The sequence below is a fragment of the Panthera leo genome, chromosome C2, assembly GCF_018350215.1.
Source record: "Panthera leo isolate Ple1 chromosome C2, P.leo_Ple1_pat1.1, whole genome shotgun sequence".
NCBI lineage: Eukaryota > Metazoa > Chordata > Mammalia > Carnivora > Felidae > Panthera > Panthera leo.
This window is the reverse complement of record NC_056687.1, coordinates 13,138,750-13,164,995: the sequence shown is the minus strand read 5'-3', so window position 1 is coordinate 13,164,995 and position 26,246 is coordinate 13,138,750. Positions and strand designations below refer to the sequence as shown.

Below are 26,246 nucleotides of genomic sequence, written 5' to 3'. Positions count from 1 at the left end.
GCAGTCACTGAAGTTCACTCCATATTTTCCCCACACTCATTTCAGCTGTAGGAACTTCACATTTTGGGATTCCATGTAAACGTTACTTACAGGGACGCCTGGGTGGCTCAGTCGGTTAAGCGTCCGACTCTTGATTTCAGCTCAGGTCGAGATCTCATGGTTCACAAGATGGAGCCCTGCATGGGGCTCTGTGCCGACAGCGAGGAGCCTGCTTGGGATTCTCTCTCTCTCCTGTCTCTCTGCTCTTCCCCCGTGCTTGTGTGCTCTCTCTCTCTCTCCCTCTCAAAATAAGTGAATAGACTTAAGAAAAAACCCTTTACTTACAATATACATCAGAGCTACCCAAAAGAACTTTCTGCAATGATGGAAATCGTCTATATCCACGCTGTCCAGTACAGTAGCCACTACAGGTGGCCCTTGAGCACCTCAAATGTGATTCACGTGACAAAGGAACCACATTTAAAACTTTACTTAATTTTAATTGATTTAAATTTAAATAGCTGCATGTGGCTGCAGGCTATCCTGGGGAACAGTGCTATTACAGAGCATATTTGTGTCTCCAAGGCTTTCCTCCTCCCCTGCTCCCTCCAAATCCAAGTTCACTTTTTTTTTTTTTAACTATGAGTGACCCTGGCATGCTTCAGCATCCCTCTCTAGGCTCCTTAACATGAGAGGAAGTAAGCAAACACTCAGCTTGTTGCCCTACAATTTCTGCAGCTCTCAGACTCCTTCATGTGGAGGCTGAGAGGGGGGTTGGGAGAGGCTTACTGAAATGTCAGTAACATGGTGAGAAAACGTCCGTTCTCCACCAGGCATTTCCTTTGTTGACATGACAGGTTTTCTCTGTGTCCATGTGAGGAGAGCAACGGCTCACCCCGAAATGGAATGCCCGACGTCTCAGGTGGGTGATGTTTCTATTTCAGTTTAATGTGTGTTTACACTCATATAAGTTACTTGAGTTATGTATGCTTGAAGGTACGACATTATAAATGTTTTAGGAGAAAGCCTGTGGAAATTGCATTGCGATTACATAACCAGAGAAGAATTTGACGAGTCCTGGGTTTGCACGAAGGAAAGCAGCTCAGGAGGGAGCTGAGCCTCCAACCAAAGCCCCACTTCCCCAGGACAGAATCATCGAAGTGTGACCCGGGTGATACTGGCAAAGAGCCCGGGCGAGGAAGATGGTTGGGAAAGGTGGATTTACTCAAACAGGCTCCTGGGAAAAGAAAGGAGCAAGGAGTTTCCAGGGTGGAAAAAATAAATTTCATACTTTTTAGCGAAGATCGAAGGCAGTTATTGAGCCCTGAAAGGAGAAAGTGGGTGGAAAGAGAATATAGCACAGATAATGTGTACCTAGAAAAGGTCTGGGGCCTGAAGACAGCTCATGGGTGTCAGAAGAACAGGACAGATGGGGTCTGCCCATGATTGGGTGTCACACAGACACCACGTTAAGGGGATGATGACCAGGTCTGGGGAAGAGTCCTTGTTTAAAACGGGAGAAAGTGTCTCCTTCACTTATTCAGCCATCCGGCTGTTTAGGTCTGCTCAGGCTGCTGTAACAAGACTAGGTGGCTTACACACCAGCAATTTATTTTTCTCACAGTCCTGGAGGCTGGGATCTGGCTGATTTGGTTACTAGTGACAGATCTCTTCTGGCTTGTACCTTCTTGCTGTGTCCTCACATGGTAAGGTGGGGTAAGGGAAGGAGGGGAAGGGAGAGAGAGAGAGAGAGAGAGAGATGGAGTGGGGGAGGGGGAGGGGAAAAGGAGGGGAAGGAGGGAGGGAGGGAGGAAGAGAGCTGCCTGTCATCTCTTCCTATAAGGGCCCTAATCCCATCAGACCATAGTCCCACCCTCATGAGCACATCTAACCCTCATTGCCTCCCAAAGGCCCCATCTCCTAATACCATCACACTGGGAATTAGCACTTCAGTGTGTGAATTTGGAGGGGAAGACAAATTATAAGTATATAGCATCAGCCATTCAACAAATATTTATTGAGCACTAGTTACTAAGTGCTACAGTTGTATGGAGTAAAACACCATCTCAGTCTCAAGGAACTCAATGCAAACAATCACAGCCCAAAGACCTAAGTGCACTAATAGAGAAAGTGCTGGAAGGTGCACAGAGGATGAGGGACCAGCTCTGCTTGGGGGTGTACGGATTAGGGTTATGTGACATTTGAGCGACTCTTCTCTTCTCTTCTCTTCTCTTCTCTTCTCTTCTCTTCTCTTCTCTTCTCTTCTCCTCTTCCCTTCCCTTCCCTTCCCTTCTCCTTCCTTCCTCTCTTCCTTCCTTCCTTCCTTCCTTCCTTCCTTCCTTCCATACCTCATTCACTCAATCAAAAAGTTTATCAAGTGTCTACCAAGTACAAAGTCCTATTCTACTGCCCAAGGTCATGGCGCTCAATGAGTCAGACAAAAATACTTGACTTTTGGTGATTATATTCTAGAGGAATAAGATAATAAATAATAAGCAACTAGGTAAACTATTACACGGTCTATCATATTATTATTTCTTTGCCTCAGGTTTATTTTTTAAAATCTTTATTATTGAAGTATACTTAACACATGATGTTCAGGCGTACAACATAGTAATTCAATGATTGTATATATTACAAGCATCTCTCGAAGAACTAGGGAGGTACAGAGAGGGTGATTCCCAGACAGAGGTGACAGTATGTGCCAAGTCAGGAAGGTGGTCGAGGCACAGTGTGTTCTGACATTTGGGATGATCTGTTGTGTCATGGGATTATGAACGATAGCATGGGCTAGGATAGGTCAGCAGGAGATGACATTAGAGAGACAGGTTGGACTTGGAGGAAGATCCAGATATGCCATGCTAAGGACTTTGAACCTGCTCTCAAAGGAAATGGGGAGTCTGAGAACTAGAAGAGTTTTAAACAGGAGAATGTGCAGACCTACGTGTAGGAAGCTAGTGGGCATTGCATTAATGTGCTGGGGCTGCCATCACAAAGTACTACGGACTGGATGGCTGAAACAACAGAAATTTATTTTCTTACAGTCCTGGAGACTGGAAGTCCAAGATCAAGGTGCTGGAAGGTTCAGTCTCTTCTGAAGCCTCTCTTCTTAATTTGTAGATGGCCGTCTTTTCCCTGTGTCTTCACATGGTCTTCCCTCTATGGTGTGTGCCTGTCTGTGTCCAAATTTCCTCTTTTTGTGAGGACACAAGTCCTATCAGATTAGGGCTTACCCTGATGACCTCGTTTCAGCTTGCAACCTCTTGAAAAGACCCCATCTCTAAATATAGTTACATTCTGAGGTACTGGAGGTTAGGGCTTTAACACACGAGTATGGACGGGGGCTGGGGAGGTGGGGGCACAATTCAGCCCATCACAGGCATCCATACTGAAGGTAGGCTGGATAACAAAGGCTGGTAGGGTAGGTGATGAACTACTTTAAAGCTCTTTTGTACAAATTCACTTGTTGAGTAATGGTGAAGATCTGATTGGGGGCTGTGGTGGGGACAGAGAAGAGCTGGTAGTTTGGGGAGGCATTGGGAGGCTAATGGCTGAAACTAAGTCAAGGAATTTACTAGAAGGGAGAAGTTTGTACCCCTTAACTCCTAGAATTCCTACCTAACGTCAACAAATATTTGACACACAAACGGGTGCAGATGAAAGCCCGTGAGTTCGGGATATAACAGATACCCTGACTGCAAGGTGATGAGATTCAGCCTCAGTGTCACACCCAGGATCACTGCTGAGGTAGAAGTGTGACACTTTTTATAATAATTTCTTATCCGAGAGCTCTTCATCCTGCTAATAAATTTCTTTTTTTTAATATGAAATTTATTGTCAAATTGGTTTCCATACAACACCCAGTGCTCATCCCAACAGGTGCCCTCCTCAATACCCATCACCCACCCTCCCCTCCCTCCCACCCTCCATCAACCCTCAGTTTATTCTCAGTTTTTAAGAGTCTCTTATGGTTTGGCTCCCTCCCTCTCTAACTTTTAAAAAATTTTTCCTCCTTCCCCTCCCCCATGGTCTTCTGTTAAGTTTCTCAGGATCCACATAAGCGTGAAAACATATGGTATCTGTCTTTCTCTGTATGACTTATTTCACTCAGCATAATACTCTCCAGTTCCATCTACGTTGCTACGAAAGGCCATATTTCATTCTTTCTCATTGCCAAGTAGTATTCCATGGTGTATATAAACCACAATTTTTTTATCCATTCATCAGTTGATGGAAATTTAGGCTCTTTCCATAATTTAGCTATGGTTGAAAGCCTGCTAATAAATTCTGCTTCTCTATGTGCACAAGAGCTTGAGCATACACCTTCATCAGGTCTAAACAAAGGGACTAGTATATGTCCTAATGTCCTGAAGAAGTGGTTGGTGACAGATCTGATTAGGGGAGCAGAGTTATCTAGAAAAATCATTGGAGGTACTCAGGTACAGTGAAAGTGATCCTTTGCTCCCTATTAAACCTCATCGTGCCTATGTTGTATGTTCTCAGCATTACCGAGACTATTGCTTTATCACATTACTTACGTCATATACTTGTTTTTGACTCAATGCCAGAAACACCTGGACCAGAGAGGTCCCTGACTTCATTGAAAAACAGCTTCCAAGTTTCAGCAACTTTTAAAAATGGAATTTCTAAAGTCTTCCCTTTGACTAGAACAAGCAATCCTAAAATTTGTATGGAACCACAGAAGACCCCGAATAGCCAGAGTAATATTGACAAAACCAAAGCAGGAGGCATCACAGTCCCAGACTTTAGCCTCTACCACAAAGCTGTAATCATCAAGACAGTATGGTATTGGCACAAAAACAGACACATAGATCAATGGAATAGAACAGAGAACCCAGAATTGGACCCACAAATGTATGGCCAACTAACCTTTGACAAAGCAGGAAAGAGTATCCAATGGAAAAAAGACAGTCTCTTTAACAAATGGTGCTGGGAGAACTGGACAGCAACATGCAGAAGAATGAAACTAGACCACTTTTAAACATTAAAAAAAAAGGGGGGGGGCGCCTGGGTGGCTCAGTCGGTTAAGCGACTGACTTCGGGTCAGGTCATGTTCTCGCGGTCTGTGAGTTCGAGCCCTGCGTCAGGCTCTGTGCTGACAGCTCAGAGCCTGGAGCCTGTTTCAGATTGTGTCTCCCTCTCTCTGACCCTCTCCTGTTCATGCTCTGTCTCTCCCTGTCTCAAAAATAAATAAAAAACGTTAAAAAAAAAAAAAAGAAAGAAAGAAACTAGATCACTTTCTTACACCATACACAAAATAAACTCAAAATGAATGAAAGACCTAAATGTGAGACCGGAAACCATCAAAACCCTAGAGGAGAAACCAGGCAAGAACCTCTTTGACCTCAGCCTCAGCAATTTCTTGCTCAACACATCTCCGAAGGCAAGGGAATTAAAAGCAAAAATGAGCTACTGGGACCTCACCAAGAGAAAAAGCTTCTGCACAGCAAAGGAAACAATTGACAAGACTGAAAGGCAACTGATGGAATGGGAAAAGACCTTTGCAAATTACATATCGAATAAAGGGTTAGTATCCAAAATCTATAAAGAATTTACCAAACTCAACACCCAAAAAACAAATAATCCAGTGAAGAAATGGGCAGAAGACATGAATAGACACTTTTCCAAAGAAGACATCCAGATGGCCAACAGACACGTGAAAAGATTCTCAATGTCACTCATCATCAGGGAAATACAAATTAAAACCATACTGAGATACCACCTCACACGGGTCAAAGTGGCTAAAATTAACAACTCAAGAAACAGATGCTGGTGAGGATGTGGAGAAATGGGAACCCTCTTGCACTGTTGGTGGGAATGCAAACTGGTGCAGAGGCTCTGGAAAACAGTATGGAGGTTCCTCAAAAAATTAGAAAGAGAACTACCCTACGACCCAGCAATAGCATTACTGGGAATTTACCCAAGGGATACAGGAGTGCTGATTCATAGGGGCACATGTACCCCAGTGTTTATAGTAGCACTATCAACAATAGCCAGATTATGGAAAGAGGCCAAATGTCCATCAACTGATGGATAAAGAAGATGTGGTGTATATATACATACAATGGAATAGTACTTGGCAATGAAAAAGAATGAAATCTTGCCATTTGCAACAACGTGGATATAACTGGAGGGTATTATGCTAAGTGAAATAAGTCAGTGAGACAAAGACAGATATCATATGTTTTCACTCCTATGTGGAAGTTGAGAAACTTAACAGAAGACCATGGGAGAGGGAATGAAAAAAATATATATTGTTACAAACAGAGGGAGGCAAACCATAAGAGACTTTTGAATACAGAGAACAAACTGAGGGTGGAAAGGAGTGGAGGGGTGTGTGTGGGGGGGTGGAATTGGTGATGGGCATTGAGGAGGGCACTAGTTGGGATGAGCACTGGGTGTTGTATGTAAGGGATGAACCATGGGAATCTACCTCCAAAACCAAGAGCGCACTGTACACACTTTATGTTAGCCAATTTGACAATAAATTATATTAAAAAAGAAACGAAGGTTAGATGTAATGCTATTAAAAGACATCAAAAAATTAATAATAAAGTCTTCCTTTGAGTCATTGCCCCAGAACTGAACTCTACTGCTTTTTCCTCTTCAGAACTCCTTCATGCTGCTGGGTCACTGCCACTTCTGTCTTCCTCCAAAATACCACCTCATACCTAGAGCACGTCACCACTAAGCACGGGTAAGAGGGGAGAAGGCAGTGAAGGTGTGTATGGCACAGTTTCTGCTTCCAGGAGCACACAGTCTCCTGAAAGAAAAGAGAAGCGCAGGATGTTGAAATGGGACTCTTGTCTCTCTTTTTGGCTGAGGCACCAAGTCAATAGATACAACAGCAATGATACTGCAAAGCGAGGCATGTGGTTTCCCAGGCAGGACTGCAAAGGAGGTCACTGGGAAGCCAGCTTTGAGGCCCCAGCTGACCACCAGCTGCAGCCTATACAAAACACTGGAGAGGCCAAGAGAGAGGCTGGAGGTTAGACAGAGGACTCCTTTGAAGAGAAATAGGCAGTGTGCACTGAGTTTTATCCCTCCATGGAGGGGGAGGTGGTGCTGCTACCTTCTTTCCTCGATCTGTGAGGGTGACTTCAAAAACACCTTTGGACAGCTTGTCAGGTATTCCCAGGAAAATGGGTAACTCAGGGGACCAGAGTCTGGGTATGTGGATTCTCACGAGTGAGAGGTTGGCTGAGGCCACAGAGAAAAGGTCTGTGTGCCCGCACTTGAACTGACCGCAGGCCAAAGATGCATGTTCACTGTGGACCAGAGGTGAGTGTGTGTGTGTGTGTGTGTGAGAGAGAGCCCTGGGGGATTATCATAGAGAAGGGCCAGAGCAGAAAGAAGCTAGAGGAATTGCTATGTGACCATGGGCCAAAGGAGGGCTTTTAAGTGACCAGCTAGATGGGACTCTTCTGCCTGAGTCACAGGCATGATAGGTGAGAAATAGCCCCAGTTTTGGGGGGCAGGAAGGAGGCTCAGAGAAAGAACTGGCTTCACACAGGAGTCATGTGACCAAAGGCTGCTTCCTCTGCCCATTCCCTGATTCTAACCTTGGCAAGGACAGAGGTACAGCCAGCAAGGTGAGTGAAAGAGAGAAGAAACCAACCAGATGGTTCCAAGGGCCCACCAAAAGGAGGCCCAAACTGATAGGGAGGGACTTTAACGTTAAATGGAAATTTGACCATTATATGGGCTGGATATTGTGAACGTATTATCTGAGAGAAGCAAGAAGCCGCGAGGCCTGCCTGAGATTTCATATGGTGGCAGAGAAAGAGCCAGCCCCTCCAGTGGGTTGAACCCACTCTTTTAGGGTAAGGAAACACTGTGTTCTGATTGTACTTGGTGATTTTCCCTCTTTCCAGTATTGGTTCTATGCACACATGATGATGATCTAAGGCAGAATAACGTACCCGTCTCTTGTTGCCTCAGCGCATACCCATTGGATTCCTGCGCTGTGCCAGACCCAGCCGACTCTGGGGAACAACAGGGAACAAAACCAGGCAAGGCCTTGACCCTTCAGAGAACTGACAGCCCAGCTGGGGAGACTCTAGACCCTATGAAACAAACTCACGTGCAGCATGTTTTGAGAATGTGATGAGGGAAGAATCACACAGGAGTGGAGTAGAAAAGAGGAAAGGCTTCCTGGAAGAGAGAGGACGGAGTTGGGTCCTGCAGAAGTGGCCAGCCCTGGGTGGGAAGCAATGGCCAAGAAGGCTCTCCAGACAGAGTGACCAGTGTTCAGGCACATCATGGGAGAGGAGTGGCCCAATGTCGTGTCAGCACAGAGTGTGCAAAAGGCCAAATGAGTATGAGTCTATTATAGGAAATAGAATACAGTAGGCAAATCTACAGAGATGGGAAGCAGATTGGTGATTGCCTAGGGTTGAGGGGGTTGCTAATGAGCACAGGGGCTCTTGTTGGGAAAAGGAAATTTTCGAAAATTTGATTGAGATGATGGTTACCTTAAATACATTAAATATACTGAAACCATTGAATTAGACACTTGAAATGAGTGAATTTCATGGTATATGAATTATATCTCAAAAAGCTGCTAAAAAAAGAATCCAGTCACAGCACAATAAATATAGATGATACAATCCGTAGAGAATTCAGAATCTGGCAACACTAGACAACATGTCATTTAAGAATAGGTGGCAAAACTATAAAGAAATCAGGGGAATACAGTCAATAATATTGTAATAACTTTGTACAGTGACAGATGATAACTAGACTTACTGTGGGGATATTATAGGGTATTGTATGTCAGTTATACTTCAGTAATAATAATAATAAAAAAAAAAGAAATAAAGGGAATGATCCTGCAAATGTCAGGGCAAAATTCGTTCTTGGAGGCAGGAGGGAAACAGGTAAATGGGGGAGTACAGAAGTCAGTGACCATCTAACAAAGCCGACATAGCTGAGTCTTACTGTGACTGGTGGTTTCACAGGCATGATCTTTATAAAAATAATTGTACATCTCTTAGGAACAATCTTTTGAATGTATGACATGTTTCAAAATAAATAAAGACAAAAGGGGAGGAGGCCAAATGAGAGACAGGACCAAAAGTCCCCTGGCACTCATGGGGAAGAGTCCAGAGCACGAGGTGAGACCTAACGAGGGAGACGATGGGGAGCCATTGAACGTACTTGAGGAGACAGCAAGGGGATGGGAGAGGTAGTTTAGGAAGGTAACCATGCTCTGTGAGCAAGACGGATGGGAGCAGGGAGTGGCCCTGGGTGGGGAGAAGTTCCGGGGGAGAGAGAACAGGGTCTGAGCATGTGCAGTGGGCCAGTCGGGGAGGGGGTGCCATGGGAATGGCGTGAGGACCACCGTGCAGAAATCAGCGATGTAAGAGTAAGGGATGAAGGATGCCTGGGAGAATGAATGACAGCATGGTGGGCAGAGATAGGGAGTCAGGGAGGAGGGGCTGGAGGGAAGCAGAGATGAATAGTTTAGCTTTGGCTACGTATGGAGTATAAGAAACTACTATATTATAAAGTGAGGGATCTCAGGAGCTTGCAACTATAACTCTTGGCAAATTGTAGGTTCCCACATAATTATGGGATCTTTCCAAGTTCTATTTGGGCCAGGTTCTTTGAGGAACCTGCCTGTCTTTTGTAGTCCCAACCCTCTCTGTAATTCAGCCTGATCTGCAGTCCCCGCCTCCCACCATTTTCCAAGATGTAGAATGAGATGAGTCCCGTTGGTTTAGCCCGGGGCCGTGGCAGTGCCGATTTGAGAGGAGGCTTTTTGGCTTCCCAGCTCTGAAAACTCTCCTTGGATAAATTGTTCTTGGCTACCCCAGGTTCCTGCTGCTCTGGGAACCTTATCTGGCATAGCTTGTGAGAGGAGCAGAAATGAAGGTCCCCAGGAGGTAAAGACTCCTAAGGCTAGGACCTGAAGGAAGAACAAGCTCATCCAGTTCCAGGTGGGAGGAGCAGGCGTGCAGGTGCCAGCGAGCGACAGTGTGAGTGGAGCTGACAGGGAGGGGCCCGAGAGCAAGCCAAGGGCCAAACTGTGCAAGCAGTTAGACTGGACTATTTACCCTAAGGGTAACTGAAGCTGTTGGAGGTTTTGAAGTAGGGAAATGATATGATCGGTTTCTACTTGTGGCTAATGAACATTTACTGTGTGCCAGGAATCCTTCAATCTTTTCATCTACACTATCTTATTTAATCTTTTTAGTGGCTCTATGGGACTGGATATGATCCATCCATCCATCCATCCATCCACCCATCCACCCACTCAACTATCCATCCTTCCATCCATCCATCCCTCCATCCCTCCATTCCTCCATTCCCTCCATCAATCTAATCATCCATCCATTCATCCATCCATCCATCCATTCATCCATCCACCCAACTAACAATTTTTTAAAAATTGAAGACAGCTTTGTGCTAGTCACTGTACTCATGTTCTTTGGACAGATGAGGAAATTGAAGGGTCCTCACTCCTAGAAGTTCAAATCAATTCTTTAAAAAAAATTTGTTTTTTAGTTTATTTATTTTTGAGAGAGAGAGAGAGAGAGAGTGCGAACAGGGAAGGGGAGGAGAGAGTGGGAAGCACAGAATCTGAAGCAGGCTCCAGGCTCTGAGCTGTCAGAACAGAACGGAGCCCGATGCAGGGCTCAAACTCACAATCTGCGAGATCATAGATCATGACCTAAGCCAAAGTCGGCATTTAACTGACTGAGCCGCCCGGCACTTAACTGACCTACAGCCTAGGTCAAATCAAGGCTGTAACTAGAAAGAGGCTTGGCCAGAATTCAAATCCAGGAAAGCAGACTCCAGCGCCTGGGGTTTTCCACTGGATCAGAGGCATTGCTCAGGTCTCTTTTCAGGGTAGGACTGCAGGTCCTGGGTGAGTCCTAAAGGCAAGGTCACCTGGGATCCTGAAGTATGAATTGGTCTTCAGTAAAATGAGGGGGTTGCTGAGGCCACTTTATATGAGATGAATAGAATAAAAAGCACATGTGTGAATGAGTTTGGCAGACCTGGTTACCTGCCATTTCTCTGCCTTCTTTCTTGCTAACAGAACTCTGATTTGGGGCATGGGGCATGCTGGGAAAAGCAAAGTGTGGGGGAACCACAGTGTATCTAGTTTCTATAGAGACTTGTGATTGGTTTGAAACCAATCATGGCTAAGCTAATACTGTTTGCTAGGTACTCACCTTTTCTGCCCCCTTTGCAGCTAGTGGGGGGCCAGCCATGTGACCAAGTTTTGGCCAATGAAACAACAAGGAAGTCTGTTGAGGGCTTTTAAAAAATGGTTTTGATTGCCCTGATGGAAAGCAAGAAAATCAGCCCTGTCTATCTGGCTGCCTTACTGCATCCTGACTTTGAATGCAGCCATGATTCCTGGAGCTGTGGTAGCCATCTTGTGACCATGAGGCAACAGACACAAAGACAAAAAGCCAGCAAACGAGATGGCAGGATAGATAGAAAGAGCTGGGTTCTTAAATGTACTTGAGCAGCTAACAAATGGCAGCAAGGGCTTCCCTCCAGACTGCTAATATGTGAAAAAAGTAAATCCCTAGGAGTTAACATTTTTTCCATTACCTCTAGTTGACCATGTGCTAACTGATATAATAAGCATGGTGAGGAGAAGGCAGGAAGGAGAGAACTTATTTGGAGCGTAGGGTGATGTGAAGGCACCAATGGGAATGTGGCTTTGTTTTCTCATTGTTTTATGTGTTGTAAATCTTGAAGACAGGGTCACTTTTTCTTTTCTGTTTTTATCTTTTCCCTCCTGTACTCGCCTAACTTCCCCCTTCCCTTTAGCTCACATCAAGCCCCCATGCACCATGACTTGGTTTGGAATAAAGAAATTTCCCCTTTGTTGATTCTCACTCTACCGTTGTCAAGTTATCAAAAATTTTCCAGATAGGGCAGACACCTAAACTCTTTCACTGTACTCATGAAAACTTTTACAGATGCTTCGCTTATTATTTTCTGTAATGCCCAGAAGGGAAGCTGGTAATTTAGAAACTTACATGGTCCTTTGAGAAGAGGAAAGGCCTCAAGCCAAAAATGTCATAAAAGAATTTGGAGGGGAGGGAAGGGCAGTTGTAAAAATAAAATGACAGAGACAATGGAAGAAAAGGAAAGAAAAGATACAAGGGAGTCTTTTGAATCACTGGCATTTTCATGCTCTCACAAGTTACCGTCAGCAAAACCTACATGACCCCCTACCCCCACCCACCACACACTTTCTGCTTAAATCCCAGCAGTGGACTGATGTCTCTTCTATCAGTGCAGACATATTTCTGAGATATCTAATTCTAATAGCCTTGCACGACAGCACTGTTAGTTACTTTGCAGACAGCTGTTACCCCAACTTCCCTTATTCCAAGTGAACAGCGTCCCATTTTTAATTACCCTCCAAAGTGTGGCAGCGCTATTCAGATTAGGATGGCCTTGCAGTGGCTTCAGACCTAGGGTAGGGAGTTGTTTTCCCTTCCCAGGGATTGGTTTATGAATGGCCCTGTGACACAGTTTTGGCCATTGAGATGAGAGGGGAAAGCTGGTAGGGATTTTATGGGGAAGTTCCCTTTGTTTTTAGAAGAGGTGGGCATGTTTGTTGTTGTTGTTGTTTCAGATTCTGGTGTGGATGTGTAAAGAGGTGATGCCTGGAACGATGACAGCCTTTTGCGGACCATTAGAGGAGCCTCCAAAGGATAAGCCAGCATACTAAGAATGGTAAAAAGAAAAATAGTCTGTGTTTTTGGTTTTGTTTCACCTCCATATTAACCAGCTCTGGAAATATTCCCCTTTCGAACTTAATGTTTTATTATTAGACTGACTGATCAGAAAGAAGACTGGGGAAAGGTGAATCTTCAGATTCTTGCAGTGCCAGAGAATAAGGAAGTGCTAAACTGCCACCCCCAAGGGGCTATGTCTCCCATCCAAGTACTAACCAGGCCCGACCCTGCTTAGCTTCCGAGATCAGACGAGATAGGGCGCGTTCAGGGTGGTATGACCGTAGACAGACCCCAAGGGGCTATGTCAAAGGGACACAGCTGAAAGACCTTCCAATGGCCAAAACTGGGACCGTTTGAGCAATAAAATAATTGAAAGGTGCTGGATTATGACCTGAAGTATAAAATAAATATCCACAAGTCCATACTAATATAAAAAAGTGAATAAATACATGAAGAAGAATGGAGGAATCTCCTGTGCAGAAAAATTCCAAATAATTCATGTAGATATGATGTCCTCAAAGAAGTGGAGCCTGACTGCCCACTCCCTAAGTGTGGAATTCCTTTAGAAGGAACCACTTCCTTCTAAAGAGTAAACTATGGAAACTGGGGAGAAAAGAGTTACTCCACAGCAGAGAATCCTGACACACATGACCTCAGCTGGTGATCAAGGTCAACATCAACAGGGGTTAAGTCATATTGATAGAAGGTACCTCTGATATCATGTGGTAAGAATGGCCCTTTATCTCTCTGGTTTTCCTTCCCCAGACCCATAATCCCTTTCTAATCATGAGACTAATATCAGACAAACCCAAATTTAGGTATGATCTAAAAAATTCTTACTTGGTACTCCACAAAGCTATCAAAATTATCAAAAACAAGGACAATCTGAGGGACTGTCATAGCAAGAGAAGCTCAAGGAGACTTGGTGATTAACCAGAATGTGAGATCCTGGAAGGGATCCTGGATATGAGGTAAAAACAAAGGAAATTTGAGTAAAGTATGGAGTTTAGTTAATAATAATGTATCAATGTTGGTTTATAAATTTTTTTAAGTTTATTTATTTTGAGAGAGAGAGAGAGAGAGAGAGAGAGAGCACATGTGTGTGAGTGGGGGAGGGGGAGAGAGAGGGAGACGGAATGAATCTCAGGCAGGCTCTGCACTGTCCAGTACAGATCCCGATGTGGGGCTCAAACTCGCGAACCGTGAGATCATGGCCTGAGCCGAAGTCAGATGCTTAACCCACTGAGCCACCCACGTGCCCTGGTTCACAAATTGTGACAAATTTACCATACTAACATGAGATGTTAATAATAGGGGAAAGCAGGTGGAGATAGATAGGAGTTCTCAGCACTATCTTCACAAAGTTTCTATAAACCCAAAACTATTTTAAAATTCAAAGTTGATTTTACAAAAGAGAGCTACCAATATTAATGAGAAAGATTCTAGTCACTACAGGATATTAAAAGGATAATATTATGAACAACTTTATGCCAATTTATTTGATAAGTTAGACGAAAAGGACACAATTGTTAAAGACCCAAGCTACTAAAGTCACCCAGGAAGAAACTTAATATAGTGCAGATAACTTAAGTAGCCCATGGCTATTAAGGAAATTTAATATCTAGTTTAAGACTTTTCCACAGAGAAAACTTCCAGCTCAGTTAGTTTCACTGAGAAATTCTATCAAACATTTAAGGTAAAACTATGGCCAGTCTCACACTTCTAGCCTTCGTTCCAGAAGGCTAGCGTTACCCTGATATCAAAACCAGCATAAGACGTTATGAGAAAACTATACCCCACTATACTTCATGCAAAAATGCTGAGCAAAATTTTAGCAAACTGAATTCAACAATATGTAAAAGGGATAATATATCATGACTAAATGAGGTTTATCCCAGGAAGGAAAGCTTGATTTAACATTTGAATGTCAATCAATGTAATCTGTATTAACAAAATTACAATAAACAGAAGAAAGTGAGCACTAATACACATTAACAGAACAAAAAAGGAGAAACCATATGATCATCTCAATGCAGAAAAAGCTTTTGACAAAATTCAACATCTATTCCTGATAAAACTCCAGCAACTAGAAATAGAAGGGAATTTTCTTCAACCTGATAAAGACATCTATGAAAACCCACAGCTAGTATAATATTTGCTGGGAAAGAGAATGCTTCACTCCTAAGATCAGGAGTGAGACAGAGATGCTTACCACGGTACCCAAGGTTGTACTGCAGTTTCTATACAGTGCAATAAAGCAAGAAAAAGAGATAAACATTTATATTTTGAGAAAGAAGCCAACCTGGCTTTATTTACAGATGACATGGTCATCTATGTGTAAAGTTGCATGAAATCGGAACTAATAAGTGAGTTTAGCAAGATGGCAGAATCAATATACAGGATGAATATACAAAATCAATAGTATTTCTGTACATTAGCGATAAGAAAATCAGAAATTGAAAACTTTGAAATATGCCATTGACAAAATCATAACAGATATGAAATACTTGGAAGTCTAAAGATGTGAGGGGCGCCTGGGTGGCTCAGTCAATTAAGTGTCCGATGTTGGCTCAGGTCATGATCTCAGGGTTTGTGAGTCCAAGCCCCGTATTGGGCTCTGTGCTGACAGCTCGGAGCCTGGAGCCTGCTTCGGATTCTGTGTATCCCTCTCTCTCTGCCCCTCCTCCACTTGCTCACATTCTCTCTCTCTCTCAAAAAAAATAAATAAATAAAGTTAAAAAAAATTTTAAAAATTAAAAAAAAGAGAGATGTGAAAGACCTGTCACTGAAAACTCTGTAACATTGTTGCAATAAATGAAAGAAGACCTAAATAGATGGGAAATATACATGTTGATGAATTGGGAGACTCAGTATTGTTACAATGTTAATGATCTCCAATGTAATCTAAAGATTCAATGCAATACAATCAAAATCTCAGAAGCCTATTTGGGGAGTAGAGATTTATTAAACTATTTCTAAAAATCCACATGGAAATACAAAAAGCCCAAAATAACAGCTTCAAGAAATATACGCAAAGTTGGGGGGACTTAATACTACCTGCATTCAAACTAGTTATAAAGTGCCAGTAACCAAGATGCAGTGTGTTATTTGCTAAAAGATAGACAAATATAGACAGAGAATAGACTGGAAAGTTCATAAATAGAGCATTTATATATGCTCTCTCTAGACATAGACAACTTATTTGGGACAAACCTACAAAGGCAATTTAGTGAAGCTTTCTAGTCTCTGCAACAGGTGGTGCTGGGATAATTATACATCCAGATGCAAAAAAAAAAAATTAACGTCAGTACCTCATACTATGTACAAAAACAACCCCAAGTAGGTCATAGACCCAAATGTGAAAGTAAAATTAGAAAAATTTTGGAATAAAATATAAAAAAAAAAATCTTTGTGACCCTGAGTTAGATGACAATTTGTTAGATACACCACAAAAAGCATGACCCATAAAAGAAAAAATTGTTAAGTTGCACTTCATCAGAATTAAGCACTTTTTAGTCTCTTCAATGAATGGTATTGGGAAAACTGGATATCCAGGAGCAAATGTAAGAAACTGAACTCTTACATCACACACAAAAATCAACTCAAAATGGGTTGAAGAATTAACAGTGAGATCCAAAACTGTAAAACTCTCAGATAAAAACATAGGGGAGAATCTTCAGGACCTAGGTCTTGACATTGATTGTATGGATATGACACCAAAAGCACAGGCAATAAAAACAAAAATAAGGGAGACTACATCAAACTAAAGAGTTTTCTGTACATTAAAATGAACAATCGACAGAATGAAAAGGCAAACTATGGAGTAGGAGCAAATATTTGTAAACCATGTGTCTGATAAGTGGTCTCCCAAATGTTTAAGGAGCTCCTAGAACTCAACAGTAAAACAACTAATAACTTGATTGAAAAAAAATGGGCTGGGGACTTGAATAGATGATTCTCCAAAACAACATACCAATGTCCAACAGGCGTATGAAAAAAATACTCAATGTCAAAAAAAAAAAAAAAAAAAGCAACAAAAACAAAACCCCAAACAACTCAATGTCATTAGTCATTAGGGAAAAATAAATCAAAACTGCAGGGGCTATCACCTCATACCTGTTGGTGTATAACAGGGTGGCCATTATATTAAAAATAAACAGGGGCGCCTGGGTGGCTCAGTCATTTAAGCTTCTGACTTCGGCTCAGGTCATGATCTCGCAGCTCGTGGGTTCGAGCCCCGCATCAGGCTCTGTGCTGACAGCTCAGAGCCTGGAGCCTGCTTTGGATTCTGTGTCTCCCTCTCTCTCTGCCCCACCCCCTGCTTACACTCTGTCTCCCTCTCTCAAAAATAAATAAAACGTTAAAAAAAATAAACAAACAAAACCTGAAAGATAACAAGAGCTGTCAGGAAAGTGGAGAAATAAGAATCCTTGCACACTGTCAAGGCAATGCAAAATAGGGCGACGATTATGGAAAACAGTATGGAGGTTCCTCAAAAAGTTAAAAATAGAAGTACTTTATAATCCAACAATCCCACTTCTGGGTTTTTTCCTAAAAGAATTGAAATAGGATCTTAAAGAGATATTAGCACTCTTTTGTCCTCTGCAGCACTATTCACAATAGTCAAGATGTGGGAACTACCGAAAAGTTCACCAACAGACGAATGAATGGAGAAAATGTGACGTATACATACAATGGGATATTACTCAGCCTTAAAGGACATTCTGCAAGATGTGACAACCCCGGGTGAAACTTGAGGACATCATACTAAGTGAAAGAAGCCAGAAAAAACAGAAAGGTAAAAAATGTGTGAGGTATCTAAAATATTCAAACTCATAAAATCAAAGAGTAGAATGGTGGTTACCAGGGGCTGGGGGAAAGGGGAAATTGGGAGTTATTAATCAATGGGCAGAAAGTTTCAGCCGAGCAAGATGAGTAATTTCGAGAGATCTGCTGTATCACCTTGTACTTACGGTCCACAATAACGAATTATGCACTTAAAATTTTGAGAGGGTAGGTCTCATGTTAGGTGTTCTTACCACATTAATTAAAAAATATATAAATCTTTGCTCTTATAAGCCCCTAGAAGAGAATGAAAAGACAAGCCACAGACAGGGATACAATATTTTCAAGTCTTATATCAAATAAAGGTCTTATATACAGACTATATACCAAATATCAAAATTCAATAATTATAACCTAATTGTTTGAATGGGCGAAAAATGTGAACAGATACTTTACCCCCAAAGATATAGAGATGGCAAATAAACACATTAAAAGATGCTCAGTATCATTTGTCATTAGGGAAATCCAAACTAAAACCACCCTGAGATACCATTACATATTAATCCCAATGGCAACACAGGTGAATCACTGAATACTTATGTGAGTGATAGGAGCCAGCCCCAAAAGTTCACACTATAGGATTCTAAGTTTTATAAAATCCTAGAAAAGCAAATTTATCTGTAGTGACAAGAAACTGTCTACTCGGTTGAGTAGGGTGGGGAGAAGTGACAGGGAGGAATATAAAGATTTGGAGGCGAGGGGTATGTTCATTATCCATTGCTGCTCATGGTGGCGTATATGTTCGTATATGCATCATTCATGTATACATGTGTCGACACTAACCAAGTTGCACACTTTATACAAAGCTTACTATACCACAATTATAACTCAGTAAATTCTATCTTTAGGAAATAATCACAGGTATTTAGGAAATCATCTTTAAAAAATAATCACCATAAAAATGTATTTATAAGGATATTCATTGCAGAAATATTTACAGTAGCATAGAAACTCAGAGGTAGATTCGAAGCCCAGTGATAGAAAGATGTAAATTGTTCTTCTACATTATAAAAATAAGTATTATACATTTATGTAATGTGAGATTTGTGATGGAATTTTACTCACATGAGGAAAGGCATGCAGTATGTTACTGAGGAAAAGCAGGATACAAAATCTTGAAATATAATCACAATTTAACTACCGTCTCCCCCTCACACCCACTAGGAGATAAAATTCCTGAAGGAGATGCGCTAAAATTATCTGAGTGGTGGTATTACGGACGTTTTTTTCCCTTTTATTTATTATTTTACCTCCATATTTTCCAAACTTTTTATAATAACCACAATCAACTTTTTTACCCAGAAAATAACATCTTTTAAAAAATAAAATTTATGGTCAAGTTAGCTAATATACAGAGTATACCGTGTGCTCTTGGCTTCAGATTTCCTTGATTCGTCACTTACACAAAACATCCAGTGCTCATCCTAACAAGGGCGCTCCTCAATGCCCATCACCCATTTTCCTTGCCCCCCACGCCCCCCACTCCTTTCCACCCTCAGTTTGTTCTCTGTATTCAAAAGTCTCCTATGGTTTGCCTTCTCTGTTTGTAACAATATATATTTTTTTCATTCCCTCTCCCATGGTCTTCTGAAGTTAAGTTTCTCAGGATCCACATATGAGTGAAAACATATGGTATCTGTCTTTCTCTGCCTGCCTTATTTCACTTAGCATAATACCCTCTAGTTCCATCCATGTTGTTGCAAATGGTGAGATTTCATTCTTTTTCGTTGCCGAGTACTATTCCATTGTGTGTGTGTGTATCACATCTTCTTTATCCATCAGTTGATGGACATTTGGGATCTTTCCATAATTTGGCTATTGTTGATAGCGCTTCTGTAAACATTGGGGTACGTGTGCCCCTATGAATCCGCACTCCCTTATTCTTTGGATAAATTCCTAGTAGTGCTATTGCTGGGTTGTAGGGTAATTCAATCTTTAATATTTTTAATATGTATTTATTTTTGTGAGAGAGACAGAGAGAGACAGAGCACAAGCAGGGGAGGGACAGAGAGAGAAGGAGACACAGAATCTGAAGCAGGGTCCAGGCTCTGAGCCGTCAGCACAGAGCCCGATGCGGGGCTTGAACCCACAAACCGTGAGATCATGACCTGAGCCGAAGTCGGACGCTCAACCGACTAAGCCACCCAGGTGCCCCAAACCCACAATTTCCTTATCCATTCATCAGTTGATGGACATTTAGGCTCTTTCCATCATTTGGCTTTGTTGAAAGTGCTGCTATGAACATTGGGGTACAAGTGCCCCTATGCATCAGCACTCCTGTATCCCTTGGGTAAATTCCTAGCAATGCTATTGCTGGGTCATAGGGTAGATCTAGTTTTAATTTGTTTGAGGAACCTCCACACCGTTTTCCAGAGTGGCTGCACCAGTTTGCATTCCCACCAACAGTGCAAGAGGGTTCCCGTTTCTCCACATCCTCTCCAGCATCTATAGTCTCCTGAGTTGTTCAGTTTAGCCACTCTGACTGGCGTGAGGTGGTATCTCAGTGTGGTTTTGATTTGTATTTCCCTGATGAGGAGCAACGTTGAGCATCTTTTCATGTGCCTGTTGGCCATCTGGGTGTCTTCTTTAGAGAAGTGTCTATTCATGTTTTCTGCCCATTTCTTCACTGGATTATTTGTTTTTCGGGTGTGGAGTTTGGTGAGCTCTTTATAGATTTTGGATACTAGCCCTTTGTCCGATATGTCATTTGCAAATATCTTTTCCCATTCCATTGGTTGCCTTTTAGTTTTGTTGAGTGTTTCCTTTGTAGTGCAGAGGCTTTTTAATCTTCATGAGGTCCCAATAGTTCATTTTTGCTTTTAATTCCCTGGCCTTTGGGGATGTGTCAAGTAAGAAATTGCTGCGGCTGAGATCTGAGAGGTTTTTTCCTGCTTTCTCCTCTAGGGTTTTGATGGTTTCCTGTCTCACATTCAGGTCCTTCATCCATTTTGAGTTTATTTTTGTGAATGATGTAAGAAAGTGGTCTAGTTTCATTCTTCTGCATGTTGCTGCCCAGATCTCCCAGCACAATTTGCTAAAGAGACTGTCTTTTTTCCATTGGATATTCTTTCCTGCTTGGTCAAAGGTTAGTTGGCCATACATTTGTGGGTCCAGTTCTGGAGTCTCTATTCTATTCCATTGGTCTATGTGTCTGTTTTCGTGCCAATACCATACTGTTTTGATGATTACAGCTTTGTGGTAGAGGCTAAAGTCTGGGATTGTGATGCCTCCCACTCTGGTTTTCTTCTTCAATATTACTTTGGCTATTCGGGGTCTTTTGTGGTTCCATACAAATTTTAGGATTGCTTGTTCTAGCTTCTAGAAGAATGCTGGTGCAATTTTGATTGCATTGAATGTGTAGATAGCTTTTGCTAGTATTGACATTTTAATAATATTTATTCTTGCAATCCATGAGCATGGAACGTTTTCCCATTTCTTTGTATCTTCTTCAATTTCCTTCGTAAGCTTTCTATAGTTTTCAGCATACAGATCTATTACATCTTCGGTTAGGTTTATTCCGAGGTATTTTATGATTCTTGATGCAATTGTGAATGGGATCAGTTTCTTTGTCTTTCTGTTCCTTCATTATTGGTGTATAAAAATGCAACTGACTTCTGTACATTAATTTTGTATCCTTCGACTTTGCTGAATTCATGTATCAGTTCTAGTAGACTTTTGGTGGAGTCTGTCGGGTTTTCCATGTAGAGTATCATGTCATCTGCAAAAAGTGAAAGCTTGACTTCATCTTTGCCAATTTTGATGCCTTTGATTTCCTTTTGTTGTCTGATTGCTGATGCTAGAACTTCCAACACTATGTTAAACAACAGCAGTGAGAGTGGACATCCCTGTCATGTTCCTGACCTCAGGGGGAGAGCCCTCAGTTTTTCCCCATTGAGGATGATATTAGCTGTGGGCTTTTCATAAATGGCTTTTATGATGTTTAAGTATGTTCCTTCTATCCCGACTTTCTTGAAGGTTTTTATTAAGAAAGGATGCTTTATTTTGTCAAATGCTTTTTCTGCATCGATTGACAGGATCATATGGTTCGTTTCTTTTCCTTTATTAATGTGATGTATCACATGGATTGATTTGCGAATATTGAACCAGCCCTGCAGTCCAGGAATGAATCCCACTCGATCATGGTGAATAATTCTTTTTTATATGCTGTTGAATTTGATTTGCTAGTATCTTGTTGAGAATTTTTGCATCCATATTCATCAGGGATATTGGCCTGTAGTTCTCTTTTTTTTTTTCTGGGTCTCTGTCTGGTTTGGGAAGCAAAGTAATGCTGGCTTCATAGAATGAGTCTGGAAGTTTTCCTTCCCTTTCTATTTTTTGGAACAGCTTGAGAAGGATAGGTATTATCTCTGCTTTAAATGTGTGGTAGAATTCCCCAGGGAAGCCATCTGGTCCTGGACTCTTATTTGTTGGGAGATTTTTGATAACTGATTCAATTTCTTCGCTGGTTATGGGTCTGTTCAAGTTTTCTATTTCTTCCTGTTTGAGTTTTGGAAGTGTGTGGGTGCTTAGGAATTTGTCCATTTCTTCCAGGTTGTCCAGTTTGTTGGCATATAATTTTTCATAATATTCCCTGATAATTGGTTGTATTTCTGAGGGATTGGTTGTAATAATTCCATTTTCATTCATGATTTTATCTATTTGGGTCCTCTCCCTTTTCTTTTTGAGAAGCCTGGCTAGAGTTTTATCAATTTTGTTTATTTTTTCAAAAAACCAACTCTTGGTTTCATTGATCTGCTCTACAGTTTTTTTAGATTCTATATTGTTTATTTCTGCTCTGATCTTTATTATTTCTCTTCTTCTGCTGGGTTTGGGGTCTTTGCTGTTCTGCTTTTAGTTCCTTTAGGTGTGCTGTTAGATTTTGTATTTGGGATTTTTCTTGTTTCTTGAGATAGGCCTGGATTGCAATGTATTTTCCTCTCAGGACAGCCTTCGCTGCATCCCAAAGTGTTTGGACTGTTGTATTTTCATTTTCATTTGTTTCCATATATTTGAAAATTTCTTCTCTAATTGCCTGGTTGACCCATTCATTCATTAGTAGGATGTTCTTTAATCTCCGTGCTTTTGGAGGTTTTCCAGACTTTTTCCTGTGGTTGATTTCAAGTTTCATAGTATTGTGATCTGAAAGTGTGCATGGTATGATCTCAATTCTTTTATACTTATGAAGGGCTGTTTTGTGACCCAGTAAGTGATCTATCTTGGAGAATGTTCCATGTGCACTCGAGATGAAAGTATATTCCGTTGCTTTGGGATGCAGCGTTCTAAATATATCTGTCAAGTCTATCTGATCCAATGTATCATTCATGGCCCTTGTTTCTTTATTTATTCTCTGTCTAGATGTTGTATCCATTGTTGTAAGTGGAATATTAAAGTCCCCTGCAATTACTACATTCTTATCAATAAGGTTGCTTATGTTTATGATTAATTGTTTTATATATTTGGGTGTTTCTGAATTTGGTGTATAGACATTTTATAATTTTTAGCACTTCCTGATGGATAGACCCTGTAATTATTATATAATGCCCTTCTTCATCTCTTCTTACAGCCTTTCATTTAAAGTCTAGTTTGTCTGATATAAGTATGGCTACTCCAGCTTTCTTTTGACTTTCACTAGCATGATAGATAGTTCTCCATCCCCCCACTTTCAATCTGAAGGTGTCCTCAGGTCTAAAATGAGTCTTTTGTAGACAGCAAATAGAGGGGTCTTGGTGTTTTTTTTTTAATCCATTTGGATACCCTATGTCTTTTGGTTGGAGCATTTAGTCCATTTACATTCAGTGTTATTGAAAGATATGGGTTTAGAGTCATTGTGTTGTCTGTAGGTTTCATGCTTGTAGAGATGTCTCTGGTCCTTTGTGGTCCTTGCAACATTTCACTCACAGAGTCCCCCTTAGGATCTCTTGTAGGGCTGGTTTAGTGGTGATGAATTCCTTCAGTTTTTGTTTGTTTGGGAAAACCTTTATCTCTCCTTCTATCCTGAATGACAGACTTGCTGGGTAAAGGATTCTTGGCTGCATGTTTTTTCTCTGTTCATCACATTGAAGATTTCCTGCCTTTCTTTTCTGGCCTGCCAAGTTTCAGTAGATAGGTCTGCTACTACCCTTATATGTCTACCTTTGTATGTTAAGACCCGTTTATTCCTAGCTGCTTTCAGAATTCTATCTTTATCCTTGTATATTGCCAGTTTCACTATGATATGTTGTGCAGATCGATTCAAGTTAAATCTGAAGGGAGTTCTCTGTGCCTCTTGGATTTCAATGCCTGTTTCCTTCCCCAGATCAGGGAAATTCTCAGCAATGATTTGTTCAAGTACACGTTCAACCCCTGTCTCTCTCTCTTCTTTTTCTTCTGGAATTCCTATGATATGGATATTGTTCCATTTGATTGCATCACTTAGTTCTCTAATTCTCCCCTCATACTCCTGGATTTTTTTATCTCTCTTTTTCTCAGCTTCCTCTTTTTCCATAATTTTATCTTCTAACTCACCTATTCTCCTCTCTGCCTCTTCAATCCATCCTGTGGCTGCCTCCATTTTATTTTGTACTTCATTGATAGCATTTTTAATTCATCATGACTATTTTTTAGTCCCTTGATCTCTGTAGCGATAAATTCTCAGCAGTCCTCTATGCTTTTTTCAAGCCCAGCAATTAATTTTATGACTATTACTCTAAATTCTTGTTCTGTTATATTGCTTAAATCGGTTTTGATCAATTTATTAGCTGTCGCTACTTCCTGGAATTTCTTTTGAGGAGAATTCTTCCATTTTGTCATTTTTGGCTAGTTTTCTGTCCCTTACACGTTTTAAAAGCTTGTTGTGTGCTCTTCACCTGTAAGCACTGCTATATTAAAGGAAAGTCATACACGTCCTGGGCCTGGCCCTTCAGGAGGTGTTTTCTCAGGGATTGTTACTTGCTCTCTGTTGTTGTGACTTTGGTTATCTTACTACCCTACTCGTAGTGATATTTTGGACCCTCCACCAGGTGTGCTTTGATTTGTTCCTTGGAGTATCCCTGTAAAGGAAAACAGATAGACAAACAGGAGACAAAAACATGCAAACACACAAACAAATAACACAAACAAATAAACAAAAACAAAAACCTAAAGACTAAAAAAAACCCCCAAACACCGACTACAAGTACAGAAGAGGGTGGAGGCGGTGCCGATGGAAGAGAACATACAAAGAGAGAAATGACAGGAGCGGGGGAGAAAAGAAAAAATAAACATGGACTAGGCAGAGAGACTAAAAGGCTTAATCCGGAGAGAGAGAAAGGGAAATAAAGAAGGAGGCGGGGAAAACGAAACGAAGATACGGTTACCCAGACAGAGAAACTCTACGGCTTGATTATTCCAGAGAGAATGTTGGGTAAAGAAGGAGGTGTAGAACATGTGTCAAGACAACGGATTAAATTTGTCTGTTTAGGGGCGCCTGGGTGGCGCAGTCGGTTAAGCGTCCGACTTCAGCCAGGTCACGATCTCGCGGTCCGTGAGTTCCAGCCCCGCGTCAGGCTCTGGGCTGATGGCTCGGAGCCTGGAGCCTGCTTCCGATTCTGTGTCTCCCTCTCTCTCTGCCCCTCCCCCGTTCATGCTCTGTCTCTCTCTGTCCCAAAAATAAATAAAAAAAAAAACGTTGAAAAATAAATTTGTCTGTTTAGACAGACCAATAACCTGAGTAACCAGCCTAGGGGAGGGAAGAGATAAGGAGGCGAAATGGGCGGGTGGGTGGGGGAGAATATATCTGTATATCCAGAATTGACCCAGAGTTAATCCAGGCAATGCTGCGAGGCTGGTCGGGAGGAGCTGTCCGCAGGGTGGTGCCCCTCGGGTGGGTAAGCAGTTACCCAGTGCAAGGGGGCGGGGTTTGGCGTATTCTGAACCCACCTCTACTGTGGGTCCGGGAGTGATCCCTGAGGCCCCGCCTTGGTCGTGGTGGGGGGTGGGGGTGGGGGTGGGGAATGGAATGGTGATCCCCAGTCTCTTCTCCGTGGAGCCCACCCGGTGGACTCCGTTTGAGTCACCGCACTGTGCGGCAGGCGCAGACGGGTCGGTCCTTCTCGCTTGGCCAACTCCCCTGACCGTGCACTTGGCTGGGATTCAAAGTCCCGCTCCGTGCGCTCTGGCGCTGGGAAAGCGCCTCTCAGTGCAGCGATGTGTGGCCCCGGCTGGCTTTGTCTGTGCCGCCACACTTCTGGGAGGACCGACTTCTCCTACCGCGGACTGAGAGCCGCTACCCCCGCGAGCCCCCAGGGTGGCAGACGCAGGCAGTTCTGTGCTATGGCGCAGTCCTCCAGGGAGGGAACCGCTTTCTCCAGCTGCGGACTGAGCCCCTGACCTACCACCGCACCCAGGCCCAGCTCCCCTCCTCCCCAGGGGCGCGAACAGGGAGCCGGCCCCAGTCCGAAGAAAGCCCCCCAGTTAGAGATGGGATCCCCCTCAGCCTCAGTCCGAGGCCTCTCTCCTGGCCAGATAGGGTCCTGCACTTTCCCAGCCACTGTTTCTCTTCTTCCCTCTGTCTCTCTGCAAAGGGGTTCCCTCCACTCCGTGCCCATGCAGCCTTTTTTATCTCCCCCAGTTTGCAGTTACCCACCTATCTTTTTTCCAGCTTTCCCATTTTCTTCCTAGTAGATTCAGTCTCTTTTCCTCCCAGGCTCTGGTATTCAGAGTCCTTTGACT

General features: G+C 42.3%; 1 long non-coding RNA gene across 1 annotated transcript; it reads left to right on the top strand.

The window, feature by feature from the left end:
• The first annotated feature begins 827 nt into the window (after positions 1-827).
• On the top strand, positions 828-17,505 carry LOC122230066. Its single transcript, XR_006207266.1, has 4 exons — positions 828-901; positions 6,611-6,697; positions 12,611-12,711; positions 17,322-17,505. It is a non-coding gene; the product is annotated as an uncharacterized LOC122230066 (long non-coding RNA).
• Positions 17,506-26,246: the final 8,741 nt, after the last annotated feature.